At 42.1% G+C, this 16,270-nt stretch overlaps 1 protein-coding gene across 1 annotated transcript in view; it reads left to right on the top strand.

The window, feature by feature from the left end:
• The window catches only part of LOC126284244 (PDZ and LIM domain protein 3), a 387,642-nt gene that overhangs the window by 328,156 nt on the left and 43,216 nt on the right, over nt 1-16,270 (top strand). The gene's annotated exons all lie outside the window — the stretch shown is intronic.

The raw sequence follows: 16,270 nt of genomic DNA on the forward strand, positions 1-16,270 counted from the left end.
AGGGGGGAGGGGAAATATTACATCTTTGTCTCTTAGTTTGTTCTAAATTATTCATTTTTCAAGAAACTCCGGAAAGTCAACGTTTAGTGGCTTCGTGCGAAACCGTCACTTTTTTCACGGTGGTGGGATTAAATAAAGTGGAGAACAAATAAGTCACCATCAACTCTCCTTAGAGCTCAGTTGTGGCTCTTTGTTGTTTACCCTCGTGGAGGTGAGTGATATCCTAGTACTGAACATGTACTCAGCTCATTAACTTATTTGTTTCAGCAACACGTTTCGAAACCTTGGAACCTTAACGAGAGCTGTCACCAAATGCCTATTTATAACGTACGATCAGCACGTCGAGAAAAAAATGAAACAGGAAGTAATAGAAGCAGTCAACGACTATTTGCATTTAGAAGAGCTGAAAACGACGACTGCACTAACAGCAAAAACTTAGCAGCCGATGTGAAGGAAAGCTAAGGATCACTGTGTATAATCAGTTTTTGACTCTTGACTAGTGTTCAGATGGCTCTGAGCACTATGGGACTTAACATCTATGGTCATCAGTCCCCTAGAACTTAGAACTACTTAAACCTAACTAACCTAAGGACATCACACAACACCCAGCCATCACGAGCCAGAGAAAATCCCTGACCCCGCTGGGAATCGAATCCGGGAACCCATGAGTGGGAAGCGAGAACGCTACCGCACGACCACGAGATGCTGGCCTGACTAGTGTGACAGTGAAGCACTGATTTCCAACGCGAAAGCCGTTGAAAAACTTCAATTTGCCAATGAGCAATGGAGAGATGCGTGTTCGGAATTACTATAAGAGACAGACAAACAAATTGTCCAGATGACATACTGGAGTTTAGGTGACCAATCGTCCCATTGTTTTAGGTACAGTCACGACTCATTTTTTTAGCTCTGTCTCGAATTCTGCATACCTATTTGTTCCAAATTTAAAATTGTGAAAGTATTTATCCCACATTTGACACTTATTTTACCTATATAGGTATGTATAGGTATAAATTATAAATTAATTTACTGTTTGTAACATTTTTAATGTGTCCCAAATTTCGATCTAGAAAATATGGTCACCTTAATTCGAGTTGAAGTCGTAATTATTACTATAATTAAATTGAAATCGTGGCGAATAGGACATGTAAGCATACAGATGGCTGTTGGAATGGCCAGTGACGTACATTGCCGTATTCCAAGAGATCAGGAAAGACCGCCAAGATGGCCAAATCGAAGGTAAACAGATTGTTGTGGAAAACATTGCGAGATCAACATAGATGATTTGAGCCGAAGACCAGAATGCATAGAGAGCCCTGGTGATTTGATTTTATCCATACTGGTCGTGGTTGTGAATGTCAATATTAAAAAATATATATCGGCTCAACCACTATAAACAAGTGGTTGAACCGATATAGTTTTTAACATTGAGATCTGGTGGTGACCTTTATCCACGCTGACGATGACGATGGCTGTGATAATGCGGTACTGGATATATCTAGATGGAACGTCATTAAAAGGGTATTGCACCACCTTTGACTAGTTTCATAGCTACGTTTGCTCGTGGAATGGATGCATACAATGTTTTATAATAAATTGCAGTCCTTTGTTCCATCCGTGGACGGTATGGAGTAAGTCTGCAATTGGCACTCTGCTCTCGTACTTATTTTGACGTTTTGCATGACTTGCTTCCGCATACAAGCATGCCATTTGGACGCCATTTTGTGGCGTGCGTGACGACTTTTCAGTTGCTTAACTGTATAGAGACAGTGACTGTTGGAGTGTATCGATGTTATTGTGCTGCCTTTGGCGATGAGAGAAAACACCTTGGCGATGAGAGAGAACAAAATGTGTGTGTGTGAAATCTTATGGGACTTAACTGCTAAGGTCATCAGTCCCTAAGCTTATACACTTCTTAACCTAAATTATCCCAAGGACAATCACATACACCCACGGCCGAGGGCAGACTCGTACCTCCGCCGGGACTAGCCGCACAGTCTATGACTGCAGCGCGGTAGACCGCTCGGCTAATCCGGCGCGGCTAGAGAGAGAACACAAGTGGTGATACACGGTGCAGGCTCATAGCCTAATCCTCTCGAAAAGCATCTTTAGCCACTTAGCGTTACGGACTCAACCCATCACCATCAACAGTGTCGTACATCCTCACTCCTTGAGACAATGCACACTGGTTTGCTAATCAACTCAGTGAGTTAGCGTTAAGCCTGTTGTCAGGAAATTCTCGCCACCTCGTCCCACCCCCTGGCAGCCTAAAGTACCCAAGTCGAGCGTCACCTCATAAGGTATGTTAGACGTCGAGCCATAACAATTTGCGCTTTGTCAGCGTCGAGTACGTCATTGAATTTTTCCATGTGCGACCCGTATCGCCGTTAGATTGTTTCCCCAATCACCTCTGCTCCGCTTGCATACTTTTCTTAACGCGCCACGTTTGCACAACGCCGTCAGCCGACATACAGTCTGGCAGTGGAGAGTGGTTACGGTGTTGATCTCACCTTGAAGAAAGAGAGTTACTTTTGTTTCGGCAAAGCTGAATGGTTCTGTGTGGCACCTGAGCACTACGTCGTCAGACTTTGTATTAGCGGTCTTAGTGAGAATGGTAGACTCCACCTGAAGTGATGAACGATGTTTTATTATGTCACTGAACCATGGAGCTGGTCCACACAAGGAACTGACGGTCTCTGCTCGACATAAGAAATTACGAGTCACTGCTTGACAAAGTCCGACTGTTAAAGTTAATACTGCATCCGATCAATAGGAAGTTCTCTAGTGTCTAAATTCGATCAGTGGAATAGGAAGTTTCTAACGGTATCTATAAATGGCGAGACCCAATGACGCGGTCAGCGATGAACGGTGGCTGCAGCTGTGACGGTTGAGCGGTTCGAAGAACGTACGGCAGGTAGCGTCCGGTGACGCCTTGTCGGCGGCGAGCGGCAGCTTCTGCACAGTACGCGCGGCGTCTCCGTAGCGGCTCGTGCAGCGTACGGAGAAGCTGAGTGCAATGAGACTGTGGTCGGTGACAAGCGGCGACGGCGAGGCGGCTCGGGATGTCCTGCAGGCAGCGTTACACGGGGCTGTGGTCGCCAGAGCTGTGCCTCCATCCTGGGACAGCTTGACCGCTACTAGAGACGGCTTGTGTCCAGCAGTGGAGCTCGGCTGGAACACTGTGGATATGCTTTTCTTCCTGTATTGTTATTTGAACACCTTTACATGAAAGGTAGGCCGGCAGCGGCCTATCGATGCCGTTCTTCGGCCACAGATAACACAAATAGTATATAAAGAGACATAGAAAAACAAAAAAACACGGTGGGTAAAAAATGGAGACAGACATATATTAATACATGTAGCCGTTCACAGGCGCATTTGTCCGAATAAAAAAACGTTTAGAACTTGTACACAAACAGAGAAGACAGAAATTAAACATGTGAACAGTGGAGCACAAACAGTGAGACACTTAAGCACTAACACGAAGACACCCACAAACACTGGGGACGATCTCCGGTGCATGAATATTTACTGTTCACGCACAAAGCTAGGGACCTGCCAAAGGGAAAATGTGTGGGTAGGAGGGAGAGGGGGAGGATGTAGATGCCAGTGGCAGAGGAGAAGGGAGGGGGAGGGAAGAAGGAAGGGGGTAGGGGGATCCCGGGGGAAGAGGAGGGAGTGAGGAAGAGAGGAGGGAGAGAGGGTGTCCTGGGGGAAAAACACAAAGGGAGGGAGAGGAGGATCAAAGTTGGTAAGAGGGGTAAATGGAGGGGTGAGAGCATCATCAGGGAGGGGGAATTGACAGAAGCCACCTTGGGCAAGGGTATGGAGTGTGGAGAGATGGAGAGCAGGTGGGATGTGGGAGTACAGGCGCGGTAGCGGATGGGGGTGGGAAAGGATGGGAGAGACGAGCGGGTGAAGGGGATCAAGTTTGCGGAAGGTGTAGAGGATCCGTAACTGTTCGAGGAAAAGGAGGAGGTGAGGGAACGGAATTAGGTCATACAGGATCCACGTGGGGGAGCGGAGGCAGATGCGATAGGCGAGGCGGAGTGCATGGTGTACCAGGAGTTGAAAGGATTTGTAGAAGGTAGGAGGGGCAGAGATCCAGCCGGGATGGGCATAGCAGAGGATAGGGCGGATGAGGGAGTTATAAGTGTGGAGGATGGTGGAGGGGTCCAGAGCCCATGTGTGGCCAGAAAGGAGTTTGAGGAGGTGGTGTCGGGAGCGTGTCTTGACTTGGATTGTCCAGAGATGGGGGGTCCAGGAGAGGCGACGGTCAAGGGTGACGGCAAGGTCCTTGAAGATAGGGGTGAGGTTTATAGGACGGCCGTAGATGGTGAGATAGAAATCGAGGAGATGGAAGGAAGAGCTGGTTTTGCCTACAATGATCGGATGGGTCTTTGAGGGATTGACCTTGAGGTCTGGCTATGCGTCGGACGGTTGGGAAGCTTACACGATCCGTACACAGGCGGCACGTGACCGGTCTAGGAAAATAGTTCTGCGGTGGTGGCGCCGCGTGGGCGACATCGACGATTTGGTGTTGTGCAGAACTTCCTGTAGGCCTGCCGGGAAATATGTTTCGATGTTTACAGGCAGTGGACGCGACTCGGACTCTTCCGCTGATCCAGTGTTTATTACTGGCGATCGAGCTGCGGCGAGACCGTCGCCGGCAATTCGACTATAGGGGACTGTCAGGGGTACAGCATTCGGAAACAACAGAGCCCTACTTATGCTAACTGCGCCTCGCAGAACACTGAGATTTGTATGAATACCGGAACATCTCTCTCGGGTGCTTAAAAACTATAAAAAGAACAGTTGGCCTAGATAGTATGGTTTGCTACTGGCACAGGCCGAAGGATAGATGCAGAAGGCGGTAACTGGTCGCTGCTACCAAGAGGTTGATGACCTCGTGTGGGAGACGTTTACGTGAATTGATACCCAGACACGGTAATTTCTGCGTCCGGACCATACAGAGACAGATCACGTGCACTATTATACTCTCTGAAAATATGTATATTTAGCGAGACACTGCACTAACACACTGATCTCTAATATTGTCACAGTAGCTCAAATTCTGACAAACTGACGATCATCGAGGACAATAAGCTTCTCTCAAACAATAAGACAGGTTCAGAAAACACCACCCCTGTCATACTTGCGAGGGCTAATCAACAACGACTAAGATGTTTATTATCCCATTCTGGTGTTTACGTGATTTTTTCGAGGTATTCCCTTCCTACTTGACTGCGCTTTTTATGACGCCTCTGAAGTCCTCGAACACACTGTGCAGGTCATTCTTTGTCTGGTCCTTGAGAAGCACCTCACTTTTCTTGAGCCCTGTTGCAGAGTTTTTAAATCGAATGCCCCGAAGCTTTGCCTTTAGTGAGGGAAATAAAATAAGGCACACAGGGTGCGAGAGCGGGGCTACAAGGCGGATGAGGTCACAGGTAATGATAAATTGAGCAAGAAACTGCGATAATTTTATCTACGATGTGGGGCCATGCATTGTCGTGATGAAGTAGTCACCCAGTCCGAGGAAGTTCTGGTCGTTTACTTGCAATGTACTTCCTCAGTTTAGTCAGTACTGACGTGTAATATGCAGCTTTAACAGTTGCATGAGGGAGAGGGTATACTAGTAAACCATTCACTTTCCTGCAGATGGAACAACTTTCGGCTTTTTTTTTGGTGTTGGAGACACCTGGCAGTTTCCACTCTGTGCCTGCTAGTTTTCCTTCAGGATCGTAATGGTGCAACCATGATTCATCACCGATGATAATCGTTTCCAGAAACGCATCGCCTTCATCAACGAAGAGAGGTAGCACCTCATGGCTTGTCTTCATTCGCACAGCCTTTTGTTCGGGAGTCAACAGACGTGATACCCAACTGGGGCAAACAAGGATCATACGGAAATGCATAATCCTAAAGACACTGGAATACGAAATTCTCAACACTTCACTCAGGTTGTTCTCACGGACAATCACAGCAGCAATATTGATGTTGACTTCTTATTAGTACAACACAGAACTTCACGGCGAATGTTCAGCAGAAACGAAAGCACTAGTAACATCGTGTGTGCTCCGAGACAGGTTGCTGCCTCAACATACGTAAACGAGTTGTCAGATCGGTCAGATTGTTTGCTAACGACGGTGTTGTCTACAGGAAAGTAACACCACTATACGATCGACGTTTTCTTTGCAGTATGACTAGCTGCGGACCATATGCTAATTTCAGTTCCACCTCATTTGTTCTTTTCTCTTCCTCCAATATTCTTTCATCTTTTCACCATGTCTCGTATTTGCTCTACGCACACTATTTCCCACCTGTTCTCATATCACATGCTCTGTGGTAAAGTAAAGCTATCCACAAGCTCGAAAGTCGGTTTCAACGTCATAGAGCTTTATTAGTCATGATCCTATTGGAGGTGGTTTTCTTCCCTTCCTCCGACCTTTGAAATGACTTGCCCAACCAGTTATCCAGTAATAGGGGTATTTATACTTCAAAGTGGACTTCGAACCATGTTGCAGCTTGGTATTTTTCACATTAACAAACCTTTGCAGAGGTGAAAGAACGAATATGCGACAGAAGATATCGTACGATCAACTACAGATAAAACTCTGAACCTTTCTAGCACCTCCCCATAGATCCACTGCCTTGCGAACCTACTATTATGAACGCTTTCCTTTGGAATTATTTCTTTCTGCTGTTGCTTCTTCTTGTTTTGTGTTGTGCGTTGCTAAATCTTTTTTAACTACTCAGGACCAACTTGTTGGTAACGCCATATCCTAGACATACAAAAACGTCTAATTCATGTGCAAATGTCGTAGAACTGTACCATAAAGCGTGTTGTCAATTATTTATAGTGTCACTACATCACATTAATATCTGGGGCGAAATCGATGAAATACAATTACCGTCTGAACAGGGATTTGAGGCCTGGACCTTTCCGTGATAAAGTTAATGCTCTACAGACTGGGCTATCCGATTTCTGTGACCCTTTTTTCATTGTTTGAATTTGCTATGTAGTTGTCCTGGAAGAAGACATTGCTACTATATGGCTCTACTGTAACGGTAGCAGGTCGTATATCGCCAGGAAATTGTTACAAGTAATTTGCCTCAGAATAGTAGAAACAAAGACGACATTATTCTCGAGAAACGCTGTAGAGGATAATTTAGGAAACTTACCAATTACGCGAGAAGGCAAAATAATTTAAAAAACCTATGCAGACGTTTTTGAAATTTGCTTTTAGAAAACGTTAATTTGCGGTGCCTGCCTCATATATGAAAAGTCTAATTATAAGATTACAAACAGTATCTGCCGAATCATACGTCTAACATTATGCAGACCGGAAGTTACTGCTCCTTCGATGATTTTTCAGCCAAGATAAAGTATTGTGTACTCCATTTCAAGAAATGGTAAATTTAATCGCCTACGGTTCCTGGTTGAGATTCCACGTGAACATAATTTCTTCAGCAGATATCAGTGACACTGACTTCAGAATCAATAAGTATTGACAACATAAACACGCAAGCGTTGTTTTGTTCAGGGGAAGTATTATGGCTATCAAATCGTCACAAGGAGGTTTTCTTGTTTCCCTTGAGACAGTTACAATTATGAATGGTCAGAAAGTATTAATTGTCATTTGATGTATTTAACGACCTTACAAGTGAAAAGATCAACATAACAACGTTTATCGTGAATGTCATCTGCATTGCGCACCGTAGAAGTAAATAGAAATCCTTTGCTAGGGAAACGTGTAGCTCCATCTTTTTTGACATATGAAGGAAAGTGAAACTATCCGAACGTGTACAGCTACACAAAACAGACACTAGCGTAAGTCTTAAGAAATAGCAAATCTCTGAAGTCGTCTATATTTTATCTAGGAATGAAGTTTCGCTTTATCGTTTGTTAAATTACGGCTTCGGTTCCAGCAAGAATACTCCACTACCAAAAAGAGGACATTTCAGCGTATAATATTATATAGATTCTCAAAATCACTTCTTTTCTTCTCGTAGACGGGAAACATTTATCTCACGCGGAGACGAAACAGCATTGCAAGTGGACTGGGTTTACAAGGAAATCTGAGATATATAATTATCATAGTAAACATACCGCATTCTTCAGTAAATCAGAATTTGTGAATCTCAGGATCGTAATAACTCCAATAACTAATAACATAACTGATGAATGATTCTGCGGGATTATGGTAGTACACTAAAGTCGCGTATTAACTCATACACATTCTTCACAGTGCATGGTGGATGGGGTTTCGCGACTGCTTACTATGTAAGCTGTGTTTTACGTGTCTAATTTTTATCGCCAGCCTGTATCCAATCTAATTAACAACGTATATGCTCCTGATTCAGGTCTCTAGAGTTTCATGACATGACTTTCTTCTTGCGTTTGTTTTCGGACTTATCTTCGTAGTGTCTTATTTCATCTCGCATCCGATGGCCTTTACATCAGTTTTTGAGATTTTAGACTGTACCCTCTCTCTCTCTCTCTCTCTCTCTCTCTCTCTCTCTCTCTCTCTCTGTCTCTCTCTCTCTCCGGTTCGTAATTCGCTAAACAGTAGGAGTTTATTCCTCTTTGAAAAAGGAAGAGAAAACCCTGATAGCCACCGATGATAAGCACTACAGATGGCGAAGATTATATTTTATTAGCGTGGTAAATTGCAAAGCTGCGTGGGAGCCGAGTCCTCAGCTGTAATCCTAGAGCTGCTGGGCCTGGCGGCCATCTTATAAGGGTCGGCCATAGCTATAGATAGCGCGCCAACTGGGCCCCAGCCGGCTCTGTCAAAACCTAGCGCCGCCGCCGCTGCCGCCACCGCCACCGCCACCCGCCCACGCGTTTGCGAACGGCTTCCATGCCTCAGCTGCCCGTGTCTCCGACGGGCACACATACTTCGTGACACTGGCGCACATACCCCGCTCTGTGCAGGGGGAAACTCACGCAGCTGGCTCTCTCTCACCATCCAACTATGACATTTGTCTGAGAGTATACGCACTCGCACACGTGCAGGTGCAGCTGTTGATAACTCTTAGTGTATTACTCGCTGGATCTGACCTGAAACGCATGGAGTTAGCTGGAAAAAAAATTCTGCGGCAAGTCTGGGTTCAGAGTTTTGAGTAACGTCACTGTCGGATAGTACAATGCAGGCTCAAGGTCTTTCACCCATCTTCCCCAACCTACCACCCCCCCCCCCCCCCCAATCCCAAAATACAACTTGGCGCCACCCACATTTTTAATGTGCCACAGATCCCAAGCATTTTAATAATAACAGCAAAAGAATAGAGTACACAGGGTGTCCCAGTGGAAAGAGCTATGAGCACTTCTTCATCTTCGATAGTGTGAAATGAATCTCTCCTACTACAGGCTCATCGTTTTCCATATTTTGGGAGGAGGTAGTATGGACCAAAACAAGAAAAAACAGTAGCAAAAATGAACATACGCTCATAGCTCTTAAGGTGAGCACCTTAGGGTCCATATTCACTAGGTCCTTTTTTTCTTGTTTTGGCCCATACTGCCATCTCCCAAAATATGGAAAATAAAGAGCTTGCAGTCGAGGAGATTTACTCCACCATATCGAAAGGAAGAAATGCTCAAAGCTCGTAAGGAGTTCTAGAGCCCTTGAATACTAGACTTTTTTTGCTTCAAATGATTGTCCCTGACATATCCCTGAATATTGACCATCCCAACAACAACAATAATAATATAATAATTATATTAATAATTTGTGAATTCTGATGGTCAGTACACCACTTCAGCAAAAGTTCCAAGAACTTACAATTCAGAAAAATACATCATTTGAAAAGCATTCCTCTAAAAATTTGAGACTTCCATGAGTCACGCAACTGGTCACAAAATGTAACAGCAACAAAATCAAAACTTTCACAATCTCATACGTTACACAATTCACACAATATCATATCAAAGTATGCACTCAGAGTTACTGATGCTTCACTTAGAACTACTAATGTGAATGCAGGCCTGCAGACTAGTCTTTACAAGTGGTAAATGGGGAGATGGGCAAATGGGGGAGATATGCTGTTTCTTTTACCTGATTTTGCTTACATTTGGGAAGTAAGTCACTGTGTTATTTTTTTCTTAGTAGACAGTCTTTCCCTTTTTGTCTTGTCTTACTCAACTTCTTGTGGCTTGCCAATCATACATGTGGATGATGAATCAAGCTAAATTTGCTGTTGTGAGCAGGTATGGTCAGCCTGTGAATGAGAGCCTTTTCCCGGCTGGCATGAGCCCATCCTCTTGGACAGATCCTCATGCAAACAACTGAAGAGTATCCAATGTTAAACAAAGTTTGTATTTTTTTAGAATTCATTGCTATTTTCAGTATTCATGCTACATTATCCTCCAAAAGCTATCTGAGGAATTCGGAAACTGATATATATGTAAAAACATAGACACATACTAAAATGTTCATAACTGTGGTGGTGTGGTGTCATAATCTGTGTGACATCCCCCCCCCCCTCTGCCATCCTCCCCTGCCCCCTGCCTACTGGATCTGCATCTGCTTCTACAAAACATAAATCTAACAAAATTTTGGGTCTGTGGAAATGGGAAGCACATGTAACTAATATGTCAAATAACTTCCATCAATATGTCATGTTCTAAGAACACTGAAATCTACTGCAAGCAAGCCAAAAGAAGAACAGGCCTACTGCACAGACTAAATTTTCTGTTTCACTATGGTATAATTTTGAAGAAATTTAAAGCCGGCAGGTGTGGCCGAGTGGTTCTAGGTGCTTCAGTCTGGAACCGCGCAACTGCTACGGCTGCAGGTTCGAATCCTGCCTCAGGCATGGATGTGTGTGATGTCCTTAGGTTACTTAGGTTTAAGTAGTTCTAAGTCTAGGGGACTGATGACCTCAGATGTTAAGTCCCATAGTGCTCAGAGCCCTTTGAACCACTTGCAATTTAAATGTAATATACTTAAAATATGAAAAAATTCATTCTTGATCATTTACATCTGCATTACTGAGATGGTCACTCTAAACATTCCTTGTTCAATTGTCATGAAACTATCTTATTCACAAGTTATAAGTTTTCACTGATCAGACTACACTTAGTCTGTATGAGTGTGACATGTGTATTTTTTTGTTCATACAGTACTTCAATGCATGCTCATTCGACGCTATGTACCAGCTTTGGATTTCACCCTTTCCTTGCTCTCATCTTCATTGTCACTACCACCAAAAAACATCAACATCTACATACATACTCTACAAACCACCATATGGTGCATAGCAGAGGGCATCTGGTACCAGTATCAATGATTTCCTTTCCTGTTCCACTCATAAATACAGTTAGGGAAAAATTATTGTATATAAGCCCCAATACAGGCCCTGATTTCTCTTATCTTACCTTCATGGTCCTTACATGAAATGTACATTGGCAACAGTTGAATCATTTCTGCAGTCAACTTCAAATGCCATGTCTCTAAATTTTCTCAAAAGTTTTTTGCAAAAAGAATATCGCCTTTCATCCAGGGAGTGCCATTTGAGTTCACAAAGTATCTCCATAATACTTGCATGCTGACCAAACCCACTGCTAACAAATCTAGCTGCTCACATTTGAATTGCTTCAATATCTTCCTTTAATCCAAACTGTTGGGGATTCCAAACACTCAAGCAGTAGTCAAGAATAGTCACACTGGTGTTCTACATAGTCTTCTTTACAGATGAACCACATTTTCCAACAATTATCCCAATAACCTAAAGTCAACAATCTGCCTTCCCTACTACCATCTCTACATCACTTTCCAACTTTACACCTAGATATTTAATTGATGTATGTCAAGCAGCACACTGTATTCCAAGATTGGAGGATTGTTTTTCCTATTCCTCTGGATTAACTTACATGTTTCTACATTTAAAAAAGCTGCCATTCATTACATAAAATAGAAATTTTGTCTAATTCATCTTCCTCCTACTGTCACTCAATGACGAATCCTTCCCATACACAATAGTGTCATCAGCAGTCAGTCATACATTGCTGCTCACCCTGTCTGTCAGATCATCTATGTACATAGCGAATAAGAAAAAACCTGTCACATTCCCCTGCAGCATTCCTCACAATACCCTTGTCTCTGAAGAACACTCGCCATCAAGGACAACATACTGGATTCTATAACTTAAGAAGTCTTCAAGCCACTCACATATGTTGTTTTTGTTGTAGTCTTCAGTTCTGAGACTGGTTTGATGCATGTCTCCATGCTAATCTATCCTGTGCAAGCTCCTTCATCTCCCAGTACCTACTGCAACCTACATCCTTCTGAATCTGCTTAGTGTATTCATCTCTTGGTCTCCCTCTACGATTTTCACCCTCCATCTTGCCCTCCAATGCTAAATTTGTGATCCCTTGATGCCTCAGGACATTTCCTACCAACCAATCCCTTCTTCTAGTCAAGTTGTGCCACAAACTTCTCTTCTCCCCAATCCTGTTCAATACCTCCTCATTAGTTACGTGATATACCCACCTAATCTTCAACATTCTTCTGTAGAACCACATTTCGAAAGCTTCTATTCTCTTCTTGGCCAAACTAATTATTGTCCATGTTTCACTTCCATACATGGCTACACTCCATACAAATACTTTCAGAAACGACTTCTTGACACTTAAATCTATACTTGATGTTAACAAATTTCTCTTCTTCAGAAAAGCTTTCCTTGCCATTGCCAGTCTACATTTTATATCCTCTCTACTTCAACCATCATCAGTTATTTTGCTCCCCAAATAGCAAAACTCCTTTACTACTGTAAGTGTCTCATTTCCTAATCTATTTCCCTCAGCATCACCCAACTTAATTCGACTACATTCCATTATCCTCATTTTGCTTTTGTTGATGTTCATCTTATATCCTCCTTTCAAGACACTGGCCATTCCATTCAACTGCTCTTCCAAGTCCTTTGCTGTCTCTGACAGAATTACAATGTCATCGGCGAACCTCAAAGTTTCTATTTCTTCTTCCTGTATTTTAATACCTACTCCAAATTTTTCTTTTGTTTCCTTTACTGCTTGCTCAATATACAGATTGAATAACATCGGGGAGAGGCTACAACCCTGTCTCACTCCCTTCCCAACCACTGCTTCCCTTTCATGCCCCTCGACTCTTATAACTGCCATCTGGTTTCTGTACAAATTGTAAATAGCCTTTTGCTCCCTGTACCTTACCCCTGCCACCTTCAGAATTTGAAAGAGAGAATTCCAGTAAACATTGTCAAAAGCTTTCTCTATGTCTACTAATGCTAGAAATGTAGGTTTGCCTTTCCTTAATCTTTCTTCTAAGATAAGGCGTAAGTACAGTTTTGCCTCACATGTTCCAACATTTCTACGGAATCCAAACTGATCTTCCCCGAGTTCGGCTTATACCAGTTTTTCCATTCATCTGTAAATAATTTGCGTTAGTATTTTGCAGCTGTGACTTATTAAACTGATAGTTTGGTAATTTTCACATCTGTCAACACCTGCTTTCTTTGGGATTGGAATTATAATAGTCTTCTTGAAGTCTGAGGGTATTTCACCTGTCTCATACATCTTGCTCACCAGATGGTAGAGTTTTGTCAGAACTGGCTCTCCCAAGGCCGTCAGTAGTTCTAATGGAATGTTGTCTACTCCCAGGGCCTAGTTTCGACTAAGGTCTTTCAGTGCTCTGTCAAACTCTACACGCAGTATTGTATCTCCCATTTCATCTTCATCTACACCCTCTTCCATTTCCATAATATTGTCCTCAAGTACATTGCCCTTGTATAGACCCTCTATATACTCCTTCCAACTTTCTGCTTCCCCCTCTTTGCTTAGAACTGGGTTTCCATCTGAGCTCTTGATATTCATACAAGTGGCTCCCTTTTCTCCAAAGTTCTCTTTAATTTTCCTGTAGTCTGTATATATCTTACCCCTAGTGAGATAAGCCTCTACATCCTTACATTTGTCCTCTAGCCATGCCTGCTTAGCCATTTTCCACTTCCTGTCGATCTCATTTTTGAGACGTTTGTATTCCTTTTTGCCTGCTTCATTTACTGCATTTTTATATTTTCTCCTTTCATCAATTAAACTCAATATTTCTTCTGTTACCCAAGGATTTCTACTAGCCCTCATCTTTTTACCTACTTGATCCTCTGCTGCCTTCACTACTTCATCCCTCAACGCTACCCATTCTTCTTCTACTGTATTTCTTTCCCCCATTCCTGTCAATTGTTCCCTTATGCTGCCCCTGAAACTCTGTACAACCTCTGGTTTATTCAGTTTATCCCACTCGCATATATGGGAACCTATTCCATACATTCATGCCTTTGTTAATTGTCTGCAGTGGGCCACCATGTCAAATGCTTTCTGGAAATCTAGAAACATGGAATCTGCCTGCAGCCTTCACCAATGTTTTGCAGGATATCATGCAAAGAAAGGGCAAGCTAAGTATTTCATGGATGATGCTGTCGAAATCCAGGACGATTTGTAGGCAAAAGCTTTCACATCTCAAGTAAATTTATTATACCCAAAAAATGCAACACTATGCTACTACATATACAATAATCAGTCATATTCAACAAGATAATATGCATAAGTGGCATCAACAGGAAACAATTCCATCAAATCTTGATCCCCTCAAGTGAATGAAAAATAAACTTTTCCGATATCACATGTACAGAAGCTCCACTAATTAAATTCCGATCCCAAGGATACACAAAATGAGTTTTGACAAGTGAAAAATCAATAAATGACAATAATTTCCAACAATGACAAGAATAAGACATTGGATTGTCATGGGCAAAGATTTGGTTGTTAAGAGCAAGAGTTCATACTGTGGCAAATATCTTCCTGTTTTATAGTGTATTGTAAAAGAGCAAATTTCTCAGCTTATTGCAGCGAAAGATGTTCATTTATACAGTGAGCAGATTCTTTACCTGAAAGATCTGCAAAATACACATCTTCAGTTGTGATAATGTATTCAGGATGTTGGACAACCGCCAATTTATTTAAAGTGACACTAGGAGGAAGTCAAATGACACCATATCTCATGAACAGAATGAGTATTTCAGCAAGGCATATTTCACAACACTCAGTTTTCCCAATGGCAATGCATATATATGGCGAGGTGCATTGTCAAGCTGTAAGATAATTTTTTATTTATTTTGTAATGCACACTTCTTCTCATATTATTTGTGCAGAAAACATATATATAGTGCTTATCTGTTATTGTTTTGCACTTTCCAAGGTAACCAGTAAGATGAATCCCTTTAGTACCCTAGGAAACACTGGCTATAACTTCCCCAGTAGATGAAATTATGTCTTACAGTGGAAGATCTCTGGTTTACAAACATTCCATTCTGTTTTTTCTTTTTCTTTTTTTGTGATGTGAAGTGGCAGCAAGCAAAATTAGTTGTATTCTTTTTAACATAGTTAAAACGTTTCTGCAGAATTCGTTTTGCATTAGCTTTTGATCAGGATTTGACAAGTGCATCCTGCACAAAACTTTCTCATACCTAATTTTTCTTATAAAACATGCCACACTCTTTCTTGTGATTGCTTAAGGCATCAGCTATTTTGTAAGCATTTAATTATGTTGCTTCAAAACCTTTGTCACTGAGCAAGGCATCTCTATATTTAAGATGGTGGAAGGAACTTCAGAAAGTAGAAGCAGACCTGTCAACAGCACAAAAGTTGATATTAACATTGCAGTACTAAACATTTTGCTGTTGTAGACCCAATAAGTCACAGTGCATTACTAAATATGGTCCTATTGAAGGTGGTCCATCCCTTCCTTCATTGGGTTCAAATCCCCACTTGACTATGGTTTGTATGGTTTCTCTATTTCAATTAAAATTATTGCCGTCATGGTTCCTTGAAAAATATAAGACTAATTTTCTTCTCCCACCTCATTCACTTCCATATTGTGTTCCATATTACTTTGTTGTCAACGATAAATTACTAAAACCTTCCATCCTTGAGAATAGTTGTTTGTACTTTCTCAATACTTTCATCAATTGTTGCAGGTTTTACCTTTAAAAAAAACATCAAGTTTGAATTCATCTGCCCATCTCTTAAATATTAAAAAATGAAGGAATTATAATTAAAATAAACCTTACTAACTTTGTATGAGCATCTGATTCACTGTTTCATAGAAGTTACATATCAAATGACTATCCTTTATTGATTTTACAAATATATCCCATACCATCATGTACACAATCTGTTAGACACACTACAACCTTTACAGAGGTTTTAGCATATCACCTGCCTGCTTACTTGGGGATTAAA

This window comes from Schistocerca gregaria, chromosome 8, assembly GCF_023897955.1.
Source record: "Schistocerca gregaria isolate iqSchGreg1 chromosome 8, iqSchGreg1.2, whole genome shotgun sequence".
Lineage (NCBI taxonomy): Eukaryota > Metazoa > Arthropoda > Insecta > Orthoptera > Acrididae > Schistocerca > Schistocerca gregaria.